This window comes from Protopterus annectens, chromosome 9.part0 (assembly GCF_019279795.1).
Source record: "Protopterus annectens isolate FY-2018-M chromosome 9.part0, PAN1.0, whole genome shotgun sequence".
Taxonomy (NCBI): Eukaryota; Metazoa; Chordata; order Ceratodontiformes; family Protopteridae; genus Protopterus; species Protopterus annectens.
Window position 1 is genome coordinate 1,874,756,685 of NC_056743.1, and position 22,213 is coordinate 1,874,778,897.

Genomic DNA, 22,213 nt, shown 5'->3' on the forward strand with positions numbered 1-22,213 from the left:
ATGTAGGGTCTGAGAGCTGAAACTGTGTCAACTCTCTCTTAGTAACCCTTCCCAGGTCCCCTTCCACAGCAAGTCTGGCATCCTCTGACAGCGGTGCCTCACTGTCAGCCTGGGTACTACTACTACTCACCTCAACCCTTGTAGTCACTCTAAGTGAACACCAGTACCCACAAGCAGCTGTGGCTCACCTTCAATCTCACTGCTACAGGATAGCTTGCTCCCTGAAGTATCCACCTCATCACTCCTGGCTGCAAGCGTCCAGTCTGTCTGGGTCTCCCCCTGGCTACCAGACCCACATGCTTGTTCCAAGTCTGACTGCGTGTATCTGCATGCACACACTGTACTGCATTATCAGAATCATTCTCTATCAGGACGTCTGCAGGAATGTCCTCAAACATACCTATTTGCTGACTTCCTTTTCCACCCTCCCAGTCAAGGTGAACCCTAGCCAAAGGTATTTGGAATGGGGTTCCTCCTAAAGCTCTGACTGGAGTAGACTACCCAAGCAAGTAGTGCTCATCTGTAACCATTGCAGGCTTCACAATGGTTATGTCAGTGGCTGTGTCTCTCTTAGCCATGGCCTCTTTCCCATTCACTATGACAGGATGTAACCTCTTGTGGTAGTCTGGCACCCTTGTTGTCTCAAGACAACTTACTGTTGACATTTTGTCATTCATTCTTACTGGCTCTCCCACCTTTTCATAGGTTCATAGGTTCATACTAGGCTATCTGCCTTAGGGCATTTATAAGCCTAGCCAGAGTGTATTTGGCTTTCGCCATCCATTTTAAATTAATTTTGCTATGCCCTTTTTCGAGGTTAGTATACTGTGCCTCTGTCTAACAGTGACACAGAAGTGATACCCAGGGTAAACCTACGATCTCCCATCCACTCATCAAGATTCCTCTTGAAGAGAGTCAATGAGGGACTCTGCCTAACCTGGACTGGGATTTTATTCCAGAGTGAAGGGAGCCTCTGGGTTATGAATCTGTCCCTCCAGCATGTCCTATTTATTTCAGTGCTGAGGTTCAAGTCTCTCGAGTGCATAGCTCGATGGGATTTGGATTTTCTGAGGTGCATATGTCCATTAATTCCAGGTTGGACATGGCTTTATACGTCAGGCACAGATCGCCTCTGAGCAGGTGGTATGCCACTGAGTAGAGCTGGAGTTTCTTTAACCAGGCAGCATATGGCATCTGTTTGAGCCCTTTGATCCTCTTGGTGAGGTACTTTTGGGGTCTTTCCAGTTGCCGCAGGTGTCTGGTAAGGTACATCCCAAAAGGGACATTGTACTCAATTATGGGCCTGATGAGGGATGAGTAAAGAGGCATGATGACCTCCCCTGATCTAGATGTGAATCCCTTCATGATTAGGTGGGCTATATAAAATGTTTTTCTAACCACTTTGGCCACGTGGTTCTCAAATGAGAGATTGCTATCAACTTAGGTCCCCAGGTCCCAAATTACTTCTTCTGTACTTAATGGATTACCACCTATGTGGTAATATGTGGGCACTTTGTTTTTGCCAAAGGGGATGACTATACACTTTTTGGCATTTAGCTTGAGGCCATGGCTCAGGCACCAGTTGTCTGTTTCTATGAGGCCTTTTTGGAGGATGCTTGTGTCGGCTGGAGAGTCGATTATGGCGCCCAGTTTGCAGTCATCTGCGAACTTGGTCAGCCACAGTCCTCCCATGTTGGCCTGTACCTCCGAGAAATATATGCCGAACAAGAGAGGTCCCAGGACTGAGCCTTGTGGGATGCCACTTGTAACTGGTTTGGAGTCTGACATGGCTCCAGCAATTCTAACCATGTGGGTTCTGTCCTTGAGCCAGTTTGCAACCCATTTAGTGACATAGGGGTTTATATTTAAGCTGGTGAGCTTATCTATAATGCCCAAGTGGGGTATTGTATTGAAGGCTTTTGCGAGGACCAGGTAAGCTGTGTGGATGACCTTCCCCTCGTCAATGGCCTTGGTGACTGTTTCAAAGAAATCAACCAGGTTTAAGAGGCAGGATCTGCCCTTAAAAAAGCCAAACTGGGTAGGATCCATTGTCTGTAGGTCCCCAATATCTTTATTTATGAGGTCCATGATGATCCTTTCCATAGCTTTGCAGACCAAGCTAGTCAGACTTATGGGGTGATAGTTTCCAGGATCCGTTGAGGCACCACCTTTGTGGAGAGGGACCACTGTTGCTGTACACCACCCTTTGGGTACATTTCCTGTAGTAAGGCTGAGATTGAACAGTAGTTTAATGTTCGGGTTTAGCTCTTCTTGGAGTTCATGTAGGACGCAGCCCGGGACACCGTCTGGTCCCATTGATGCTGTGTTTTTTGCTTTGGAGAGGGCAGCTCTTACCTGAGCATCTGAGATGTCAGGGGGACAGCACTCTGTTGGGATAGATATTTGCTCTTATGGTGGGGAGGGGGGGAGAAGTTTGTGCTGAACCTGTCAGCTAGGATGTTGGCAATGTCTGTGGGTTTGGTGTATTTTTTGTCATTTTGGACTAATTCTGAGCCTATTTGGGAATTCCCACCCAGGTTCCTAACATAACTAAAGAAAGCCTTGTGATTATCCTTAGTGTTCTGTGCAATTTTTCTCTCAAAGCTGGCCTTAGACGATTTTATGAGTGCCCGTAGTTTTTTGCTAATACTGATCAGAGATGCCTTCCCCTTTTGGGATTTTGCTCTATCATGTAGTAGCTTCCTCCTTCTATTGTATAGTTTGTTTATGGCTGGGTTCCACCAGACAGGATGTCTGCCTTTGGAGGATTGGGTCTTGGTTTTATTTGGGATTGCATGATCCATGCATTCCTGAAGGTGTTCATAGAATGCATTTATAAAGGATTCTGCCGTCTGGGCTGTATTTTCCACAGGCCTGGGGCTTTGAAGGATTACACCTCGGTTTTGAGGAGGGTGAAATTTGCTTTAGAGAAGTTTTTCACTGTGGTTTTCAGGGCAGGGGGTGGAGTCAGGATGTGACTATCCAGTGGGATTAGTTTATTGTCTGATCTTACCAGTGAGGGATACACTTCTGGTCTGGAGCATAGAGTCCCCATGTTGGTGATGATCAGGTCCAGTATGTTTTCCCCTCTTGTGGGAGTGGTAACAAGTTGTTCCATAGCATTTAAGTTTATAAATTCTAGGAACCTTTGGGCTAGGGTGTTGGAGCTAGAGTAATGCTCCCAGTCTATGTTTGGGTAGTTGAAGTCACCCAATATAATGGTGTTTGGAGAGACCTTCATATTTTCCAGTGTTCTCAGGAAGGCCGAGTGGGGTTCCTGGGTTTGGGAGGGTGGTCTGTAGCAGGCAATAAACTGATAGGCAGTTTTGCCCACTGTTAGTTGCACATGGATAGTCTCTGATACTTCGTGCTGTGCCACCAACCTGGAAGTGTGGGTATCTTTGACGAATATTGATACTCCCCCTCCTTTTGTGGTTCGGTCCAAGTTTTGGGGCCGAAAAGCATGGTATGAGGTATAACCTGGTAGTGCTGGGGTGCTCTCGGGAGCCTTGAACCAGGTTTCTGTTACTGCACAGATATCAATGTTCTCCATGCTAAGGAGAGTTTTGAGTGCGTGCATCTTGAGGTTTAGACTTCTGGCATTGAGTAGCATTACTCTTAGTTTCTTTTCCATTGTGATACCTATGGAGGTGGGTTTGTGTTTTGAGCCTTGCCTAATAAAGGCACTATGGGGGTAGCAAGAGCCTTTGCCAATATCCGAAAGCCCAGGGGTGACAAGTGCAAGCCATCCCTGGCGAAGCATCCTGGCTTGTCGAGCATGTCATCCCAGGCTGACAGGCATTGGATCCCCTTTGACTGACACCAATACTTAAGCCAATTGTTGAAATTGATCATCTTGTCTTCATATTGTGGCATCATTCTTGGTGAGGGTAAGATGCTACTCAAGGTCAGGGTCATACCGGCCTGGGCTACATGCTCAGAGAGCTCCTCTATGTCTCTTTTCATGTAGTCCAGGGAGGTATGTCTCAGGTCATTCACACCAGCATGGACAATGACTGAGTCATATTTGTACTTGCCTTGGATTGACCTGAGTGCTTGTGTTATGTGGCGGATCCTAGCACCCGACAGGCAGCTCACCATGACCTTCTCCTTGTTCAGCCTGGTGAGCAGGACGTCAGTGTGCCTGATGATAGAGTTATCTATTACAAGTGTATCAGGTGTGTTGTTTAGCCTTAAGAGCTGTGACTGTTTGGCAGACTGGCTTTGTGAGCTATGTGTGCATGTGTTTTGTTTTGGGGTAGCGGTTGCTTGGGTGTCTGATTTGGCGGTCTCTGCTGCTTAGGCAGATTTTTATTTAGAGCCTCTAAGTATGTTTTTGTGTGTTTATGTGTTTGGTTTGCTGTCGTGGTAGGTCTATGTGAGACTGGAATTGTAGTGAGTGTGGTTTCCTTCTCCTCCTGACTGGTTTCACCACTACTGAGTTGAGAGAGCTTAGCCTTCGGTATGGCTATAAGGTTGCATCTCTCACATGTGCTGGAATTTGTTGGGAGAAGGAGAGGGTTATCTCTGTACACGAGGTAGTTGTAACATTGCCTCAAGATTCACAGATTCACCAGCTGAACCGGAGAGGAGATTGACAACTGACCTTTGGACATGCTAGAATAGTATTGGGAATTCCTTTATAATTGAAAAAAGGGCCAATGGGGAACAAGGTAATCAAGGGGAGTTTGTGAGGGTGTAGTGCTTTTAATTTTTTAGTGCTGACATATAATTGCTTTAGTGAGCAAGTGCCAAGCAACTTAAATGCAATGTGTTACAGGTAACTTAAATGCAAAAATGACAAACAGTAACTTTCTTTCAAGTGAAACAAGGAAATAAGTACAGTAAGCAATGCAGATATCACTAGGGATCCACAGAAGCGCTGAAAAGCTGCTTTAGCATTTCAGGGAAATAACAAACAAACAAACAACAAGCATACAAACAAAGCTAGATTCAGCAGGCCTGGATCTAGTCTATGCTACAGCAAACAAGGTGTACCAATTTCAGTAAGAAACAGTTCAAATATGCAGGCACTATAAGCCTTTAACCAGAAATTCCCAGCTCAGAAGGGCAGAGTCCAGCCTCTCCTCCCACAAGAGTGCAGATCACGAACCCTTTTAATGTAAAATAACTGGCCTGAAGCCCAAGTGCTTAAACCAGAATTAATACACTTTTAGAATAACAGACACTGAGCCCTCAATCAGCAGTTCCCAACTTAGAAGGATGTAAGCTACCTGTTCTGCCACTACAGTGCAGACCACAAACCTTCTTAATGTAAAACAGCTGGCCTGACACCCAAGTGCTTAATCCAAAATACTTAGAATGATAGCTACACTTTAATCAAGTTACTACCAAGCAGTAATAAATACAAGTTAATACGTTAAAGAATGCCTGGATTAGTGCTCAAGTTATACAAACAAAGCTAGATTCAGCAGGTCTGAATCTAGTCTATGCTACGGCAAACAAGGTGTACCAATTTCAGTAAGAAGCAGTTCAAATATGCAGGCACTATAAGCCTTTAACTAAAAATTCCCAGCTCAGAAGGGAAGAGTCCAGCCTCTCCTCCCACAAGAGTGCAGACCACAAACCCTTTTAATGTAAAATAACTGGCCTGAAGCCCAAGTGCTTAAAACAGAATTAATACACTTTTAGAATAACAGACACTTAGCCCTCAATCAGCAGTTCCCAACTCAGAAGGATGTAAGCTACCTGCTCTGTCACTACAGTGCAGACCACAAACCTTCTTAATGTACAACTGGTCTGAAGCCCAAGTGCTTAAACTAAAAGGCTTAGAATGAGTTACACCAAGCAGTTATAAATACAATTGAGTACTTTTAAGATGACGCGAAAGCAAAATAAAGTAGGAAGAAAAATATAGTAAAAGCAGATAATTTTTTTTTTTTTTTTTGAGTGAGCAAATGAGATGGGCCCAGGAGTTACAGGACAGAAACAAGTGCAAATGCAGGCCTTCAAATCAGAAAGTTGAGAGAGATGGAGGTCCGCCCAAATGGCCAATAACTACAAATTCTGGGCCAGAACCACTCCTTATGTGGTAGACAGGTTACCTAGTGCTTACCACTCCCACTGATAAGCTAGAAGGATTCCCTCCAACACAGAAAGGCTTGGGGGGCTCAGAAGCTTACAAATAGTCCTGGATACAGAAAATCTGTATCTGGAACACAGAAAGGCTTTTGTTCCCCACCTTGCCTGTGCAGACATCTATATGCTACATGGCCCAACTAGTAGCATTTAAAACATTTAACCCTTGGTTCTGGACATATACCTGGACTAGTGGCTTCCCCTGCTACTGGCAGACTTTGGTGGGGCAGTCTGGGCTGCCCACCATGAGTTCCCTTAGACCAATGAGCAGCACTGCGTGTCCCTTTCCTGTGCAGTGATGCCCTGCTTGCTAGGAATAGGTCTCCTTCTTCCCCAACTCATCTATCAGCTAACCAGATTCTCATGTCCTCAGGCAAAGTGCTAAGGGCTTCTTTCCTCACCAAAAGGTCTGCCACCCCTTCAAAAGTGATGATCTGACATCCATCTCCCACCTATGAAAATAAGTTCAGCAATATACTCACACACACTTTCATCTGCCTTGCGTCTATGCTCACAAAACTTTTTCCTATAAGCTTCAGGTATTAACTTAAAACATTCTAAAAGAGAGTTTGTTACATATAATATAAGCAATCAGTATCAGACAGTTTAGAAATCACAATTACAGCTTTACCATGGGGTAAGGGGGTGAGGAACCATACCCAGAGCCCTTTGTCAACATCATACTGTTTACATACCCTCTTAAACATATGAATGAAACTATCAAAAGTATCCCCCTCTGTAAAATGTGGAAGACATTTACTGACCTTTGTTCTTCTGGGGTTCAATTACTCCCTTCCCCATTACCTCCATGACTCTGGTAAAGAGTCAACATCTCCTTTTATGTTGCTTCCGCCTCTCCTTCTCCTCAACTTCCAGCCATCACAGTTTTTCCTTTTCCTCAGCCTCAAGATGTTTCAGTCTCTCTGCTACTTCTATATCCGAAGGCTTGGTCTCCAGCTCATGTCTCTTTAACTCCAAATGGGTTTTTAAGCCCTATATGGAAAGGTCAAGCTGTTCATTTTCTGAGAGTTGTACATCTCCATGACCAGTCTGATTGTCCTCCTGATTTTGCTATTCTGTGATGCAGCTGTGACTAAAGCTGCAATCATGTCTGTTTTAGTCATGTTGGCATGCACCAGTCCTCTAGCCTGGCACATTTCAGCCAACTGGCTCCTTGTCAGCTTGCCATACTCCTCTGCTGACATGCTTGCCTGCTCTCCCTGACTAACTAAGCTAATAAACAAAATAAAACAAGTTTTATATGAACTCTGAATGTTCACTGCATGGCTAATTGAGATTACAAACACCTTCAGTGACCACTGTTCATAGGCTACAGGAATTCAATATCAATACCACTACAAGCCAATTAATATGTGATGTGGCTATCTCACTACTGTCAACCAATTAATATGTGATATAGCTGTCCCGCCACTGCCACCAATTAAGATTTGATGCCACTGCACTGTCCCAGTAATCAAAGAGCCTCAATCCTCACCACTGGAAACAGTGAGGGGTGTATACAATGGGAGGATGACAAGTACACACACAGTAAAGTATAATTTCCTTTAAGAGCACACAGAGATCACAGTCAGTCTGGGGATGGTTTCTCCCTCTATCTCCAGATCCCCAATAAGACTCCCCACTGGCACAGTTATAGGGTTAATATCTCAGCCAAGTGGCCAAGCCAAAACCTCCAGCACCCTCTCTGTCCAACCAGTGCTTCATGTTCCTGCCCAAGTAGCTAACAAACACACACACACACACACACACACACACACACACACACACACACACACACACACACACACACACACACTTTGAGATGTGATTTATATACAGACACACAGACACTCCTGGGGAAGGCTGGCACCAGTTTAGTAGCCATGCCCCCTTCTGCCCAGATTATAAGGTAGTTATCACTGCCATCAACCACCCTTATCAGCTACTATATAAGGCCCTTGCAAAGGGTCTCCAATCCTACCATGTAATGTTACTATAAATACAAATGGTAAGTGTGACTAAGAGCAAGGCTATTTAGGAGTGGCCTGTACAGTGTCACCAAATGCATATGCAAGTACTCTAAGAGCTTAAATATGTCTCACAAATATTAGCCACAAAGATAGGTTTAAATATATTTAATAATAAATAATAAAAGAACAAAACAATACTCAAACAGCACAGTAACTACAGAGTTCAGAATCACAGGAAATATGTTAAAACACCATTGCAGGACAGTCTCACATAGATACAAAACAAACCTAAACTAATCCTTACTATATTCCCATCTATCCCTAAGAGAGACACTATGCTCTAAGTCTTGCTTACAGACAACACACAGGCAGAAGTGCTGATGATGGGTATTTCCAGGTCAAAGACAAAATACAAAATGCCCAGTCTCTCTCTCAGAGAGTTCTTAAAGTAATAATGAACATTACTGCTGAGTTAGCTTGGACGACATCACTCTTTGTCACCTGACTTCAGTTCCCAGGCTCAACAGATACTAGCAGAATTTTAACATCTCTGTGTGAGAAATACATATCTCTCAGAAGTTTGCTGAACTTGCAAGTTGTAAAACAATAAAATGCTTTTACATTTGAAACCTAGTAATTATTTCTGTTTCAAGACAGTAGAAAAACCTGTAGTTCTAGACATTGTGTCTGCTTCACTGAAACTGAGAGATAACGCTATCGTAAAACAATTTCAACTTATTTTCTTAAAGTTTTGCAAGTTAACTGTGTATGTTCAAGCTTCTACTATTAAAAGATACATTTGCACGGGTATATTGTTTATATACATTTCTGTTCTTTTCCAGTAGGATAAACTGTGGTTACAGTCTTGAAGCTCAGTACTGTACAAACTCTGTTCAACACACACTTCTGCAGCAGTAGTTTAATATACACATAACATGTAGTTATCTTACATTTGTAAGACAAGCATATCAATCATATTAATATTCACAAATGACATAGGATTATTTACAAAATTCCAGATAGCTGGGATGGCAGTGTCAAAGATGGCACTAGAAATTACTCTGGAATTTATTCCATTTTTGTACTTACCCTGTGAAAAAGATAAATCTTTTTAACTCAAAAAGTGAGGTAAGATAAAACAGGAGCATCCTGTTTCATACCTTACCCCACAACTTTTGTCATATTCTGTCTTGCCCTACTTAAAATGTCATGATTCCATTCTTTTTTTACAGTTTATGTGATGTACTGTAACTCCACCAACTCATGATTAGTTTTCCAATGTTTATACCTACAAAGGAAAGCTCTCGACACAATATGGCCATCTGCTTTACTGTCCCTACTATCAGTACTGGTCTCTTGAATGCTCTGTTTTTTTTTGTCTTGTTTTCCTTTACTGTAATATGATTGGATACCACCTTTTTACTTTATTTCCTACTGTGTTGCTCTCCCACTTAAAAAGGTATATCCAAACAAAATTTGTTTTCAGATTTACTTCTTTTTTGGCTTCCTGGTACCTGTTGGAAAAAGTTTGCCTTTATTTGAAATTTCTGCATAATACTAGCAAATGTAGGCTCCGAACTTTGCATTCTGCTGATTAGCATAATTATAGTTGTCATTTTATACAGATGTTCCTAACCTAGTTTCCCTATTTCTACTTCAACTTTTGACTTGCTTTCTGTGCTAATGCATCTTTTACTGAGTCTTACTTCAGTGTTCTCTGTTAGTTCACCTTCCATTGCTTTAGTGACATCTTTTACAGTTTTGTGTTTCTGTGCTTCTGTCATTGGGCCATGTTTCTGCTGACAGATAGTACCCTTTTCATTGTGTTACCCCTACCAAATTCAAGTGTGTATTCCCTTCTCTGGTCCTAAATCTCCAAAGGAGTGTCACTGCTTTGTTCTCTATACCTCTTACTTATACCAAATGGGGTCTATCAGGATGCTGTTTTGCCTCTTTTTATGTTAGGTGCATCAATGTGCCACACTGTCTATAGATTCTTCCTGCTATCACATTTTCTGTAGTGACATAAAACTTGGAAAATCTTTTCCTTGTGTTACATTACTAGTCATACCGGAATTACAGCCCCAGGATGTGACAGTTTTATAGAAATATCTGAATTTCTACATGTATAACAATAACACTTTTTTTCTATCACCACAAATGCAGATTACTGCTACTTATTGGTTGTCACTTCTGTTATGCTTACCTATCAGTTGACCCCTGTCAAAGGTTGTCATGTTTCCATAATCTTGAAGAGCTTGAACTTCCCTTGCTTCAAAAACTACAGTACACTTTGGTAACCATTTGAAATGTCCAGAACTGCTAGACTGAGTCCCAAAACATGGAGACTAAACAGCCAAAGAATAGACTTATATATATTAAGTCTGAGATGCCATTTCTTATAATATTCCCTTTTCTTCGAGGTATGGCAGTCTTGGAGTTGGTTTATATAAGTTCCTCCACAAAAAGAAGTTTTAAGGATGAGTGACTTTTGAGAGTCATTCTTCTTTATGTTTTTTTGGCTTTTTCACTCTCAGCATTTCAAGTGCTGACATTTCAGTAGGGGGACATACATTTCACTGGTTGGGTTGTGACATCATCATCAGCCCACTTTTTCCCATTTTCTACAGGGGGTTGGGTATCTTATTTATTGTTACCATCTCTCTTGATTCAATGCCACACTCCTGCCTTCATTGACACTCATACCTGACTGTCACAGGTCTTCTTTCACACAATCCACCCACCTCTTTGCTGGATGTCCCAGTTTCCTTACCTTATTCCTGTCTGTCCCAAATCTTCTTCACCAGATTGTCTTCTGATTTTCTGCACATGTCAGAGCCAACATAATCTGTTCTCTTTGATCTTTTCTGCAATCGAGCTATTTTGGATTCTGCTTTTATGTCTTCATTTCTTCATCTATCCCACAGTGTGCTTCCTACCACCCTTCTCAGGCACTTCATTTCCATCACCTTTAGCTTCATCAACTATTCTGCCTTTACTGCCCAGGTTTCTGTACTTTACAATAGTACTGGTCACACCACTGTCTTGTACACCTTGCTTTTTAGCTTCTTTGGCATTCTCCTGTCATAGACTATACCTGAGACTCTATGCCAGTTGGCTGCAGCCCCTCTGATTCTAGCTTTGACCTCTTCATTCTGACTTCCCTTCTCCTCAACCACTCCTCCCAGATACTTGAAGCTGTTAACCTGTTCCACTGCCTTCCCTTCTATCTCATTTTTCAGCTTCTTCTGACTTCCCCAATTTGGTGCCATTACCACTGTCTTATCAGTACTCCATTTCATCCTATGTACCTTCAGTTTTGCATTCCATTCGCCTATCCTTTGCTGAAGTTCTTGGTCAGAGTCTGTCTGCAATGTCATATTGTGTGCATACAGCAACTTTCTTGATCTTTCCTCTCTGACCCGGTACACCTGTAACACAATGCCACAGTCTGCTTAAAGTAACTCTACTGATCTTTCCTCTCTGACCCGGTACACCTGTAACACAGTGCCACAGTCTGCATACAGTAACTCTACAGATCCTTCCTCTCTGACCTGGTACACCTGTAACACAATGCCACAGTCTGCATACATTAACTCTACTGATCTTTCCTCTCTGACCTGGTACACCTGTAACACAATGCCACAGTCTGCATACAGTAACTCTACTGATCTTTCCTCTCTGACCTGGTACACCTGTAACACAATGGCACAGTCTGCATACAGTAACGCTACAGATCCTTCCTCTCTGACCTGGTACACCTGTAACACAATGTCACAGTCTGCATACAGTAACTCTACAGATCCTTCCTCTCTGACCTGGTACACCTGTAACACAATGCCACAGTCTGCATACAGTAACTCTATTGATCTTTCCCTTCTGACCTGGTACACCTGTAACACAATGCCACAGTCTGCATACATTAACTCTGCTGATCTTTCCTCGCTGACCTGGTACACCTGTAACATGCCACAGTCTGCATACAGCAACTTTCTTGATCTTTCCTCTCTGACCTGGTACACCTGTAACACAATGCCACAGTCTGCATACATTAACCCTGCTGATCTGTCCTCTCTGACCCGGTACACCTGTAACACAATGCCACAGTCTGCATACAGTAACTCTACTGATCTTTCCTCTCTGACCCGGTACACCTGTAACACGGTGCCACAGTCTGCATACAGTAACTCTACAGATCCTTCCTCTCTGACCTGGTACACCTGTAACACAATGCCACAGTCTGCATACAGTAACTCTACTGATCTTTCCTCTCTGACCTGGTACACCTGTAACACAATGCCACAGTCTGCATACAGTAACTCTACTGATCTTTCCTCTCTGACCTGGTACACCTGTAACACAATGCCACAGTCTGCATACAGTAACTCTACAGATCCTTCCTCTCTGACCTGGTACACCTGTAACACAATGTCACAGTCTGCATACAGTAACTCTACAGATCCTTCCTCTCTGACCTGGTACACCTGTAACACAATGCCACAGTCTGCATACAGTAACTCTATTGATCTTTCCTCTCTGACCTGGTACACCTGTAACACAATGCCACAGTCTGCATACATTAACTCTGCTGATCTTTCCTCTCTGACCTGGTACACCTGTAACATGCCACAGTCTGCATACAGCAACTTTCTTGATCTTTCCTCTCTGACCTGGTACACCTGCAACACAATGCCACAGTCTGCATACATTAACTCTGCTGATCTTTCTTCTCTGACCTGGTACACCTATAACATGCCGCAGTCTGCATACAGTAACTCTACTGATCTTTCCTCTCTGACGTGGTACACCTGTAACACAATGCCACAGTCTGCATACAGTAACTCTACTGATCTGTCCTCTCTGACCCGGTACACCTGTAACACAATTCCACAGTCTGCATACAGTAACTCTACTGATCTTTCCTCTCTGACCTGGTACACCTGCAACACAATGCCACAGTCTGCATACAGTAACTCTACTGATCTTTCCTCTCTGACCTGGTATACCTGTAACACAATGTTGCAGTCTGCATACAGTAACTCTATTGATCTTTCCTCTCTGACGTGGTACACCTGTAACACAATGCCACAGTCTGCATACATTAACTCTGCTGATCTTTCCTCTCTGACCTGGTACACCTGTAACATGCCACAGTCTGCATACAGTAACTCTACTGATCTTTCCTCTCTGACGTGGTACACCTGTAACACAATGCCACAGTCTGCATACAGTAACTCTACTGATCTTTCCTCTCTGACCTGGTACACCTGTAACACAATGCCACAGTCTGCATACAGTAACTCTACTGATCTTTCCTCTCTGACCTGGTACACCTGTAACACAATGCCACAGTCTGCATACAGTAACTCTACTGATCTTTCCTCTCTGACCTGGTATACCTGTAACACAATGACACAGTCTGGATACAGTAACTCTATTGATCTTTCCTCTCTGACCTGGTACACCTGTAACACAATGCCACAGTCTGCATACAGTAACTCTACTGATCTTTCCTCTCTGACCTGGTATACCTGTAACACAATGACACAGTCTGGATACAGTAACTCTACTGATCTTTCCTCTCTGACCCGGTACACCTGTAACACAATGCCACAGTCTGCATACATTAACTCTGCTGATCTGTCCTCTCTGACCCGGTACACCTGTAACACAATGCCACAGTCTGCATACAGTAACTCTACTGATCTGTCCTCTCTGACCTGGTATACCTGTAACACAATGCCACAGTCTGCATACAGTAACTCTACTGATCTGTCCTCTCTGACCCGGTACACCTGTAACACAATGCCACAGTCTGCATACAGTAACTCTACTGATCTGTCCTCTCTGACCTGGTACACCTGTAACACAATGCCACAGTCTGCATACAGTAACTCTACTGATCTGTCCTCTCTGACCCGGTATACCTGTAACACAATGCCACAGTCTGCATACAGTAACTCTACTGATCTGTCCTCTCTGACCTGGTATACCTGTAACACAATGCCACAGTCTGCATACAGTAACTCTACTGATCTGTCCTCTCTGACCTGGTATACCTGTAACACAATGCCACAGTCTGCATACAGTAACTCTACTGATCTGTCCTCTCTGACCCGGTATACCTGTAACACAATGCCACAGTCTGCATACAGTAACTCTACTGATCTGTCCTCTCTGACCCGGTATACCTGTAACACAATGCCACAGTCTGCATACAGTAACTCTACTGATCTGTCCTCTCTGGCCTGGTACACCTGTAACACAATGCCACAGTCTGCACACAGTAACTCTACTGATCTGTCCTCTCTGACCTGGCACACCTGTAACACAATGCCACAGTCTGCATACAGTAACTCTACTGATCTTTCCTCTCTGACCTGGTACACCTGTAACACAATGCCACAGTCTGCATACAGTAACTCTACTGATCTGTCCTCTATGACCCGGTATACCTGTAACACAATGCCACAGTCTGCATACAGTAACTCTACTGACCTGTCCTCTCTGACCCGGTACACCTGTAACAAAATGCCACAGTCTGCATACAGTAACTCTACTGATCTGTCCTCTCTGACCCGGTACACCTGTAACACAATGCCACAGTCTGCATACAGTAACTCTACTGATCTGTCCTCTCTGGCCTGGTACACCTGTAACACAATGCCACAGTCTGCACACAGTAACTCTACTGATCTTTCCTCTCTGACCTGGTACACCTGTAACACAATGCCACAGTCTGCATACAGTAACTCTACTGATCTTTCCTCTCTGACCTGGTACACCTGTAACATAATGCCACAGTCTGCATACAGTAACTCTACTGATCTGTCCTCTCTGAACCGGTATACCTGTAACACAATGCCACAGTCTGCATACAGTAACTCTACTGATCTGTCCTCTCTGACCCGGTACACCTGTAACACAATGCCACAGTCTGCATACAGTAACTCTACTGATCTGTCCTCTCTGACCCGGTACACCTGTAACACAATGCCACAGTCTGCATACAGTAACTCTACTGATCTGTCCTCTCTGGCCTGGTACACCTGTAACACAATGCCACAGTCTGCATACAGCAACTTTCTTGATCTGTCCTCTCTGGCCTGGTACACCTGTAACACAATGCCTCAGTCTGCATACAGTAACTCTACTGATCTGTCCTCTCTGACCCGGTACACCTGTAACACAGTGCCACAGTCTGCATACAGTAACTCTACTGATCTTTCCTCTCTGACCTGGTACACCTGTAACACAATGTCACAGTCTGCATACAGTAACTCTACTGATCTGTCCTCTCTGACCTGGTACACCTGTAACACAATGCCACAGTCTGCATACAGTAATTCTACTGATCTTTCCTCTCTGACCTGGTATACCTGTAACACAATGCCACAGTCTGCATACAGTAATTCTACTGATCTTTCCTCTCTAACCTGGTACACCTGTAACACAATGCCACAGTCTGCATACAGTAACTCTACTGATCTTTCCTCTCTGACCCGGTATACCTGTAACACAATGCCACAGTTTGCATACAGTAACTCTACTGATCTGTCCTCTCTGACCCGGTAAACCTGTAACACAATGCCACAGTCTGCATACAGTAACTCTACTGATCTTTCCTCTCTGACCCGGTATACTTGTAACACAATGCCACAGTTTGCATATAGTAACTCTACTGATCTGTCCTCTCTGACCCGGTACACCTGTAACACAATGCCACAGTCTGCATACAGTAACTCTACTGATCTTTCCTCTCTGACGTGGTACACCTGTAACACAATGCCACAGTCTGCATACAGTAACTCTACTGATCTGTCCTCTCTGACCTGGTATACCTGTAACATGCCACAGTCTGCATACAGTAACTCTATTGATCTTTCCTCTCTGACCTGGTACACCTGTAACACAATGCCACAGTCTGCATACAGTAACTCTACTGATCTGTCCTCTCTGACCCGGTACACCTGTAACACAATGCCACAGTCTGCATACAGTAACTCTACTGATCTGTCCTCTCTGACCCGGTACACCTGTAACACAATGCCACAGTCTGCATACAGCAACTTTCTTGATCTTTCCTCTCTGACCTGGTATACCTGTAACACAATGCCACAGACTGCATACAGTAATTCTACTGATCTTTCCTCTCTGACCTGGTACACCTGTAACACAATGCCACAGTCTGCATACAGTAATTCTACTGATCTTTCCTCTCTGACCTGGTACACCTGTAACACAATGCCACAGTCTGCATACAGTAACTCTACTGATCTGTCCTCTCTGACCCGGTACACCTGTAACACAATGCCACAGTCTGCATACAGTAACTCTACTGATCTGTCCTCTCTGACCCGGTACACCTGTAACACAATGCCACAGTCTGCATACAGTAACTCTACTGATCTTTCCTCTCTGACCTGGTACACCTGTAACACAATGCCACAGTCTGCATACAGTAACTCTACTGATCTGTCCTCTCTGACCCGGTACACCTGTAACACAATGCCACAGTCTGCATACAGTAACTCTACTGATCTTTCCTCTCTGACCTGGTATACCTGTAACACAATGCCACAGTCTGCATACAGTAATTCTACTGATCTTTCCTCTCTGACCTGGTATACCTGTAACACAATGTTGCAGTCTGCATACAGTAACTCTATTGATCTTTCCTCTCTGACCTGGTACACCTGTAACACAATGCCACAGTCTGCATACAGTAACTCTACTGATCTTTCCTCTCTGACCTGGTACACCTGTAACACAATGCCACAGTCTGCATACAGTAACTCTACTGATCTTTCCTCTCTGATGTGGTACACCTGTAACACAATGCCACAGTCTGCATACAGTAACTCTGCTGATCTTTCCTCTCTGACCTGGTACACCTGTAACACAATGCCACAGTCTGCATACAGTAACTCTACTGATCTTTCCTCTCTGACCTGGTACACCTGTAACACAATGCCACAGTCTGCATAGAGTAACTCTACTGATCTTTCCTCTCTGACCTGGTATACCTGTAACACAATGACACAGTCTGGATACAGTAACTCTATTGATCTTTCCTCTCTGACCTGGTACACCTGTAACACAATGCCACAGTCTGCACACAGTAACTCTACTGATCTTTCCTCTCTGACCTGGTATACCTGTAACACAATGACACAGTCTGGATACAGTAACTCTATTGATCTTTCCTCTCTGACCTGGTACACCTGTAACACAATGCCACAGTCTGCATACATTAACTCTGCTGATCTTTCCTCTCTGACCTGGTACACCTGTAACATGCCACAGTCTGCATACAGTAACTCTACTGATCTTTCCTCTCTGACGTGGTACACCTGTAACACAATGCCACAGTCTGCATACAGTAACTCTACTGATCTGTCCTCTCTGACCCGGTACACCTGTAACACAATGCCACAGTCTGCATACAGTAACTCTACTGATCTTTCCTCTCTGACCTGGTACACCTGTAACACAATGCCACAGTCTGCATACAGTAACTCTACTGATCTTTCCTCTCTGACCTGGTACACCTGTAACACAATGCCACAGTCTGCATACAGTAACTCTACTGATCTGTCCTCTCTGGCCTGGTACACCTGTAACACAATGTCACACAGTCTGCATACAGTAACTCTATTGATCTTTCCTCTCTGACCTGGTACACCTGTAACACAATGCCACAGTCTGCATACAGTAACTCTACTGATCTTTCCTCTCTGACCTGGTACACCTGTAACACAATGACACAGTGCTCTCTAATTGTTGTTTCACTAAACTCCACAGGAACACTTTCCTCTAAAATATACATTTACTTCCTCTTCAGTATTAGTGGCATATCACATAGCAATGTGACCCATCCTACAAATTTTGAAACAAATAAGCGTGTTACTTACTGCTTTTTGTTTCACACAACACGGTGCGTTTCTTACTCCAAAACCAAATCAGAAACAGTTGTGTGTATTATCTGTACATTTCTTACTGCAGCTTTGACTTAAAAACAAACAAACAAACAAACAATTCAGTGTTCAATATGGTGTTAAAAACAAATGTGCTTTCTGCTTAATTTCTTGGCTTGTCAGAGTTCTTGGAATCACTTAGAAATACACATGTTCTTATATTACTAGATGAAGTTCCTTTTAACATATCTACTGCTAAGAGCTTTAGCATTTTCAGTTTATTGTTGCTATCAGGTTCTAGCCAAAGCTTAAATTATCCTTTAAATCATGCATACATGTGCTTACTTGTTCATACTTCTCAACTGTCCAGATTTTCACCGAATGCCCAGATTTCACCTCATATTTTTGGTCTATTACTCATAAGATTTGTGGTTTTCTGGCAAATCATTGAGTACCGAAATGACTAACTAATAATATACATTTAAGTTTTAGACTTCACATCCTTTAGAAAATGTATGTTACCACAAATCCTGTTACTCTAACAGTTTTCTAAGTTTATAAGAGCAGTATTCAAAATCTTTCCCTGATATTGGACATTTATCACTGTACTATTTTTGGCTTTGTCCAGATTCCTTGCACTTAACAGGTAGAAAATGTTATTGTTAGTACTTCAGAGCTTATATTTCTGTATTGGCCAAAAGTATTTTTAAGTTTGTTATAGCTCATGCACTCATTTTCATCCATGTTCATATATATTTTCAGGAAGTGTCTCATCAAACACAACACTCACAATAATGAATGATGAAAGAATGATAATTTTAGACTGAATCTAATGTGATTAAAACCAACAAAAATTAAAACTAATACAAACCCCATACATCCACTGCTAATTATATATATGATCATAGCTAAGCACTAGGCTAACTGCTTTTGTGTGCCATTTTAGACTTAGCCAAGTTCCCTTGATGAGAATCAAACCCTTGTCTGAGAGGTAAACACCGTAACCATCTTACAAAATCCACCCATAAAAAAAGCTATACCTTCATGCAATGTAACAAGTCAGGTATTCAACCAAATGGTACTGCCTGGTTAAAAGATTTTCTCAGAGTCACACAAGCAAATGGAAGATGAGGGACTTGAACTCTGAACTACAAGAAGCAGCTTATCAACAATGCATAGTTTTCATCCTGTGCACCGAATTCCAGATGACGGCTTCCACCATAGGGAAGTAAAGGCAAGTTACCTTACTCTACTGCACCATGATACCATACAAAAGGCCGCTAGCGAAAATTCCATTGAAAACAATGTTTGCTCATATGAGCATTCTTTATTAGACAGCATAAAAAAAAATTGCTCATATGAGTGTTTGCTGTTTGGGCATACAACCATTTTCAGTGCCTCTCCTCTTAAATGGGATGCAGAATTTGTGCCCATGCAACTCGGTCCTAGCTGTGGTGACACAGCACTCAACAGCTTCCACAACACTATACATTAGAGCAAACAAGTAATAGAGAAACATATGCTTAGTAAAGTTAGTACAGTGTTTGATCCAGTCACTCCTTTTTAGTTGTTTGTTAAAGCAACATGAAAAGATATTTTACCTTAATGCTGAACAGAGACCTTGAAAATGTGATTATATTGAATATAGTAGGAGTAGAGATTCTGGAAACTATATGAAAACATGTTTCCTTTTGATAAAAAAAAAATGTCTGCATTTACCTGTATTCACTTATTTGGTGCAGAGCACTGTCTCTGTGCTGTAAGATGCCAACTAGATTCATAATGAGTTTTTGCTGTAAAATATGAAATGAAGGTGTTGTAGGAGCAGGGAACACAGTATTAACAGACAGTGGTTGAGCAATACACTTCTTGATTTGTCTTTAACTAGAAATACCAATTGTTTCCTTTTATTTTTGGAAATGCCAATAATTTCCTTCTTTGCATATTAGATTATCTTAATCTCATGCCTTTGTTTTCTAATACTCTTTTAATAATCTCTAAATCTTCTCCAAATTCAGATGGAAGCCTATGCTTACTGTAGTAAGCAGCAGGCTAAGGCAGATAATCAGTCTCAGATGAAACATCAGCCCATCATAAAATGGGGAGACACACACACACACACACACACACACACACACACACACACACACACACACACACACACACACACACACACTGAATAATTCATCTGCATTAAAATGAAGAAACATCTACAATTAAGTATTGTTATTAATATTATTATTATTATTATTATTATTATTATTATTATTATTATTATTAATAATATTTGTGTTGCTGTTTTTGTTATTTCAGATTATCCTGGAATTGGAATGACTGTTCTTGGAGCTCTGAGGTGCATTATTGGTGGCTTCCATGTTGTAGTTATTGTATTCATGTGTTATAATGAAATGAAACAAAGGTCTGTTGTTTTCTTGAGATATTTTTTTTATCTATACAATGTTTGCTTCAGTTTATTGCTGCTACATCTTTCTGTTAAACACGTTGCCACTTGAAATAGATGTCCACTTAAGTGTATAATTACTCTGATAAACTGTATCCTGTAGCAATGGATCCTGCATCACAATTGTACAAAACAGCATTATATAGAGAGAGTCATTATCCTTGTAGGCAGGAGAAAGATGTTACAAATGTTAAGTATGAGTGAGTAGAAGGAGAAAGAGCAAGAAATGCATGCTGGGAAGAATGGTGTTGAACAGATGGTCTCTGAGTGCAGACCAAACAACTTTTGTTGATAGCTTGGAGCAGAAAGTATATTGACAGAATGTAGTACAAGTCCCAGAGCAGATGTAGCAGATTCATTTGTTTCCACCAAACTTGAAGAGTTGACTTTTGCCTTTAAAGTTGGTATGGCCTTGCTTGATTTGGGAAGTGGGCAGTATTACTATTAAGTACTGCTAAATGGTGTCAAGAACCTTTACATGAATCGACTAAATGGTCTATAGAGCAAAGCCTCTTATGGTCCCTGTGATCGCCTCCCTTGCACTGTTTTTATGTTGCTATGTTCTCATGACTGTTGAAGACAACACATTTAATTGCAATCACATAACCAGTTATATGTCAGATATGTTGTGATATACATCTTTGTCAAATTATTCAATTTGTTTTGCACAATGTGATGTGTTAAAATGTGTTTTCTATTTGGTTTATCTACCATTTTTTATGGTTATATATTTTGATGTCTTTTTTCTTCTAGTTTTGTGACCTGTATCAGTTTGTGTGTGTTGTGTGTGTTATGCCCAGTTATGCCCAGTTGCAGCCTTTGTGTCATTTATTGTTACACAGTCATGGATTTCACTCTAGTTTGCAAGCACTTAATAGTGACCAGCTCCCAAATCAAACAATATTGTACCAGCTTTAAAAGCAGACAACATCAACTCTTTAAGCTTAATGGAAACAGATTAGTTTGTTGCTTATGCCTCGGGACTTGTGCTACATTCTGTCAATGCTCTTCATGTCCCACTTTTCACCAAGAGTAAAGTTGGTGAGATAAAGTAAAACAAACGTGCTATCAGATAGGATCCTAAATTATACCATGACGCCCCATTAATATTCTAAAACGTGCATGCTGATTGGCCAGCGTGCACGTTGTAAATTGACTTATACTAATGGAAAAAGGTCCGGTCACCCGGACCACGCCAACCATGGGTAAATCCAGCATTACCCACACCCAGGTGTGGGTTATTGCTATAATGAAGTATCAAGTGTATTAAACTACACAGTTGGCTTAATACTTAAGGTCTTTGCTTTCTATACTGGTTTGAGCTGTCCTCTGGCACAAAGCTTACTTGGAGTTTGCATGTTCCCCCCACACCAAAAGCATAATGAGTGTTTCTACGTCAATCTCTCTCAAGAATCATTAGACTACAACAATTACTCCTCTTCTTACTTTAATATAACTTTAAAATTAAGTGGTACTACAGTACATTAGCTATGCCTCTGAGCAATATTATACTTAAATCCCATCTTTTCCCTTCTTTAACTACTTTAAACTACTTTACTCCTCCCCCGACTTCTCATAATTGTTCGTTTTTCCTTCACTGTCCTGTCTCTCCTAAACAATCCACACCACCCTGCTATTCCTTCCCTTCTATTTAACACGTCTTCCTCCTCTCTACCATCTCGGCTCAATATTATTCCTTTGTTAATGCATGAATGGATGTAGCTATGTATTCATGTTCTGATAAGGCTTGGATGTGTGTAATTATG

At 42.2% G+C, this 22,213-nt stretch overlaps 2 long non-coding RNA genes across 2 annotated transcripts in view; both read left to right on the forward strand.

The window, feature by feature from the left end:
- The window catches only part of LOC122812300, a 518,343-nt gene that overhangs the window by 185,137 nt on the left and 310,993 nt on the right, over positions 1-22,213 (forward strand). The window lies entirely within an intron of this gene.
- Positions 20,299-22,213, forward strand: part of LOC122812303 — a 108,302-nt gene continuing 106,387 nt past the window's right edge. The window contains exon 1 of the long non-coding RNA XR_006366382.1: positions 20,299-20,405. This is a non-coding gene — a long non-coding RNA (uncharacterized LOC122812303). The remainder of the gene's footprint in view (positions 20,406-22,213) is intronic.